The sequence below is a fragment of the Grammomys surdaster genome, unplaced genomic scaffold (assembly GCF_004785775.1).
Source record: "Grammomys surdaster isolate TR1022 unplaced genomic scaffold, NIH_TR_1.0 169, whole genome shotgun sequence".
Classification (NCBI taxonomy): domain Eukaryota; kingdom Metazoa; phylum Chordata; class Mammalia; order Rodentia; family Muridae; genus Grammomys; species Grammomys surdaster.
This window is the reverse complement of record NW_021604617.1, coordinates 2,039,390-2,044,969: the sequence shown is the minus strand read 5'-3', so window position 1 is coordinate 2,044,969 and position 5,580 is coordinate 2,039,390. Positions and strand designations below refer to the sequence as shown.

The 5,580-nt window shown below is 41.4% G+C and overlaps 1 pseudogene; it reads right to left on the bottom strand.

Annotated features, from left to right (window-relative positions):
* Window positions 1–592: 592 nt before the first annotated feature.
* LOC114620643 lies at window positions 593–1,302 on the bottom strand (annotated as a pseudogene).
* Window positions 1,303–5,580: the final 4,278 nt, after the last annotated feature.

The following is a 5,580-nucleotide window of genomic DNA, read 5'->3' as shown; positions in this document are numbered from 1 at the left end:
CTACCATCTATGTGGTTTCAATGCAGGCAACGCCAACTTTGACCAAATCAAAGTTGGTACCATGGGTAACCCATTCTGTGGCCCAGTAGCAACAGTAGCATTTCCAATTTACTACATTCACTGTCAACATAGCAAACATACCTTTAGCTCTTGCCATTAACAAGAAGCTTTTAAAGAAAGATATAGAATTCTATCCCAAAGGCCACCCAATAATGAAAACTCTGGCTCCTTCTGGGATCATAAAAATCAGCAAAGGAAATATTTTAAAATGTCAAGAGTGTATGACAGGCAGAGGCTGGAAAATTTTTCTACTCACAAGGCCAATGCATTCCTGTTCAAACAGATGTCTGGGTGACTGGATAAACAACAAAACAAACTCAATCAAATTAAAGGAAAATAAGGTTTCATATAACACAGTATCAAAAAGTAGACGACAGAACAGACTAAAGGCACCAACTGGTGGCAGGTAAGTCCACAGCCTATTCTGACAGGTCCTTCCAGTATAGATCAGGTTTCTTCTCATGTTTTCTCAAGGTTGTTTTATAGATGTGGTGACTTTAACAAGAATAACAAGTGGGCAGGCAGGCAGGCTTCAATCATTAGTTTCAGGATCTGTCTGTGCCATGTAGGCATCCATTTCGACCTCCAAGTGTCCTTTAGTTTTCGACATGTATGTATCCAATTGGTTGTCCAGCTGTCCCCTTGGTCAATACAGGAGGAGTGAGGGCACCTTTCCCTCAGCCATACCTCAGCCTCTGCCTCCAAAGTCCCCTCATCCCAGACCTATCATGTCCGGATCTCTACCACCGATTCTACCACTACCCATAGCTCCACACCCTAGGCCCCCTCTCCCAGGACCTCCACGACCTCGACCACAACCTCTTCTTAACCCCATTCGGGGAGCTATGGCTCATCCACCTCGGAGCAGGTTTTGACCTCGGAATGACATCCCATCCCTAAGCAGGGTTCTGATGGCACGTCCCCCACGTAGTTCTCCTGGGGCGGAGGTGGCAAGCCTCTCTGGATTATGTATAGGTCTCTTCCTCCAATTGCTCCCCTGGTCAGGTCGCCTATTGCTTGGCCCAACCGTGCCTGGATGTGACTCTTACCCAAGCGCTGCTTTAAGCTCTGCTTAAGTTTTAATGCTGCCTGGACGGAGGGTCTATTCTCCATCTGCTGGGCCTGTCTTCTGTTTGTGGAACTGGCTAGCAGCAGCTGCTGCTGCATTGAAACCCGAATATTCACTGGCATCGGCTGTTTGTTCTTCAGCATATTAGTAAAGCGCTCATTTAGAGACATCTTGGTGGTGCGATCTGTGCAGCCATCTTCAAATCCCGAGAATTGAAGGAGATGGACGCTAGCGCTCCTCCTGGGGTTGCCACCTCGGTTGCTTGCTGCGAGCGGGCTGGAGGCTGGCCAAACCTGAGCTGACAACAGACCACTCAGGTTAACTAGCTGGGCAGTTGGGTTAGAAGCTTAAACTGTAGGATGCGAGGCTCCCTCATTTTAGGTTGAGTATCTAGCTGATCGATCCTCCCTCTCGTCAAGCCTTCCCTTTCCTGCCTTTCATTTGTACCACCACAGCCTGTGCAGCCCCACATTTGAGTTTTTAAAGTTAACATTCACATGTGAGAGAAAACATGAAACATTCATTTATCTAGGTCTTGGCTAACTTACCTAGAAAGACTATTGATAGCTCTATCTGTTTGAGATTAACATAATTCTATTTTTCATAACTACTGGACAATATTACATGTATAAATACACCACATTTCCATTATATTTTAATCAGTTAATAAATATTTATTTAGCTTTTATATCTTGGATATGGTGAGCCTCCACACTGATTTATATAGTGGCTGTACTCCATGAGACAACATGTTTTAGCAGTCACAATCTCATACTGAGTTCCAAAGAGCTGCCACTCTTTAGTCTATATTCAAGTCCTCAAGAAATAAGTTGTAATATCAGGGCACATGAACTTGCTAGCAAGAGCAGAGGCAAACCTACAAGAAGCAAAAGCTTCCTTCTTCCATATCCTGTTTCTATGGGCTGAGACTAGAAGGTCTGGCCCCTAATTTACAGTGGGTCTTCCCACTACAAATGATCCAGACTTCGGATCGGTATCCCCACCTCAAACTATCCAATCAAGAAAAACACCTCAGCTCAGATGCTGAGTTTTAGCTGATTTTAGATGTTGTCAAGTTGACAACCAATAGTAGCCATCAATATTATATACTACGATGTTATTTTGTTGTGGTGTTTTGTTTTCTTTCATCTCCTTTGCTTCACTGTTATGGAATTGTTTATGTATCCCTCGTGTCTTTTTGGGTTGTTTAATCTTCTCTTCAGACCAAAGTATTTCTTCTAGTAGCCTCTGTAGACCTGAATTTGTTGTTATACATTCCTTAGATGTGTTTTTAACATGGAAATTTTTTCTTTCTCTTTTGACTAAAGCGTATAGTTTTGTAGGATATAATAACCTGGTATGTTGAGACCCATCCCATGGGGAAGCACCAATCCCTGACAGTATTAATGATACTCCATTATGCTTACAGACAAGAGCCTAGCATAACTGTCCTCTGAAGGTTACATCCAGCAGTTCACTGAAAGAGATACAGATACCCACAGCCAATCTTTGGACAGAGGTAGTGGACCCTTTATGGAAGAGTTGAGCGAAGAAACGTAGGCACTGAAGGGAATGGGAACCCCACAGGAAGACCAATAGTATCAACTAACCTGGACCCCTGGAAGCTCCCAGAGACTGAGGCACCAACCAAATAGCATACTCGGGCTGCATTGAGGCCTGCAGCACATGTGTAGCAGAGGAATGCTTTGTCCTGCCTCAGCAGGAGAGGATGAGCATAATCCTGCAGAGACTTGATGCAACAGGATGAGGGAATATGGGGTGAAGGGCACCATCTCAAAGGGTGGAGGAAAGACTTGTTGGGAGGGCAACATTTGGGATGTAAATAAATACATTAATAAATAAATTAATTAATTAAAAAGAAAAAACCTGGTGTGGCATCTGTGGTCTTTCAAAATTCTTTTTTTAAAAATTAATTTATTTTTTATACCCCAATCTCTGCTCCTCTCTCAGTTTCTCCCTCACTGAAATCCTTCCTCCAATTCCCCTTCCCTTTCTCCTCTGAGAGGGTGCCCCCTTCCATGGGTATCTCCCTAACCTGGCACATCTATTCTCTGCAGGGTTAGGTACATCTACTCTTATTGAGGCCAGATAAGGCAGCCATATTGGGGAACAGATTCCACAGACAGCCAACAGCTTTAGGGACAGCCCCTGCTACAGTTGTTGGGGGACCCACATAAAGACTGAGCCTACATATGTGCTAGGCCTCAAGTTGGGCCCATTATTGGTTCGCCATTCTCTCAGTCATTGTTCCATCTCTGTCCCTGCATTTCTTTTAGACAGGACAAATTTGAGTCAAAAGTTTTGTGGGTTGGTGTCTTTATCTCTCTGCTGGGAGTTCTCCCTGGCTACAGGAGGTTGCCTCTTCAGGTTTCATATCCCCACTATTATACATCTCAGGTAAGGTCTTCCATAGGTTTTTCATAATTCTTAGCACCTTTCCCCACCACCCTGACCCCCATCCCTGGCCATTACTGTTTTCAAATTTTCATTAAAAAGTCGTGTTATTCTGATAGGCCTACCTTGGTATGTAACTTTATCTTTGTCTCTTATAGCTTTTATATAATATATAATTATATACACAAGTATATATTTACATAACATATTCTTTCTGCTATGTACATTCAGTGTTTTTATTATTATGTGATACAAAATATTTTTCCTGGTCCTGTCTTTTAGATATTCCATATGCCTCCAAGACCTTGATAGACATTTCTTTTCTTATATTTTGGAACATTTATTATATGATTTTTGTTGAAAATATTTTCTGTACCATTGACATAAATTTCTTCACTCTTTATGCCTATGGTTAAAAGGTTTTATAGTGTCCCAGAGTTCCTGAACATTCTATACATGTTTGGTTTTGGCTTTGTTTTTCATTTAACATCTTCTTTGACGGTGTGATCCAATTTCTCTACCTTGTTTTCAACAGCTCATATTCTCTTTTCTATTTGATCCAATCTATTGGTGTGTCCTTCTTCTGAGCTTTCTGTTTAACTTCCTGCAGATTTTGTTTTTAGTTTTATTTCTGTTTTCTTTTCTTCACAGATTCTGTCTATTAAATTCCATTTTTATATTTTTTTTCATTCAGCTGCTTGCATTCCCACAGTGACCATTTTGGCATTTATTCATATCCTCTTTTAGTTCCTTGAAAGTATTTATAATTGCTATTAGGAAATCATTGTACTTTTGAATTATGTGAGCAGCTTTTATTGAAGAACTTTACAATAAAGGTACTGATTTCTGGAAGAGACATACTGTCTTGGTTATTTATGTTGTTTATTTTTAGGGTCTGCAATTGGGTTGCTGGTGGTGTTTGGGTCATCTGATCTCACCTCTCTCAGGTGGTGTTTGGATCTTTGCTATTACCCCAATTAGTTAAGTTGTAAACCAGCTGAATTATGGTTCAAGCTCAGTATTGATAACTCTGTATTGACTGGCAAATGGGATATCAGATGTAGTCCCTGCTCAACTAGTGATAGGTATAACTTTGAAGTTCAAGATCAAACCTTCTATAGGCTTATAAGGTTCTCATTGCCAATCATAGGAGTTTGGGGAAAGCTTGCTACAGGTGGTCCTTAGATAGAGTGACTGTGGCCACAGTGGGAGTGAGTAGTGTTCCATGGGGATGGAGAAGAGGATATCTTACAATCCTCAGGCAAAGGTGTCTGGGGTAAAGGATAAGCTGGAGTTCATATCAAGAGTCAGGAGATCAGGGTGCTATGAGGGAGGAGGACATTTTGGCAGATAGGGTGATAGAATGGCTCTGGGATCCCTAACTGGCATCAAAGTCTCAGGAAACTCGATGGATCCAAGGTAGTCTGGAAGTGGAGTGCTTGGTAGAAAGATATGCTGATTGTCTGTGGGGTACTTACCTGGGGTCTTGGTCTCAAGATGCCATGCTTACATGAGCAGTGAAACAAGTTTTGTTGGATGGATGAGGAGATTGGCTCTGGGCTCCTGACTAGGAATCTCAGCTAGGGATGTGCCATGGGTACCAATGTTGAGTAGAATCCTTATGGGTGGGTGAATCCCAGCCACATATGTGATGTTGTCATAAGAAATGTGATATCTGGACTCACTAGGTAAAAAATGCATCCCTTGCTACTAAGAAAGTTTTCATTACTGCTCTATGAGACTTGCTGAGGAGTCCTTATTCTCTCTTGGTGGATAAAAATAAATGCATGCAGAACACACATTTGAATAAGACAAGTGTGGAAAACGGAACAAAGTAACTTTAATTGTGAAAATTATTAAAATGTAAAGAATCTGGCAAATTGCATTAGTAATCTGCAGAGTCAATGGCTATGGGATTCAAGTTCTAGAAGAACACTAATAATTCAACCAGTATAGTGATGCACATGAGTTACACTATACTATACTATACTATACTATACTATACTATACTATACTATACTATACTATACTATACT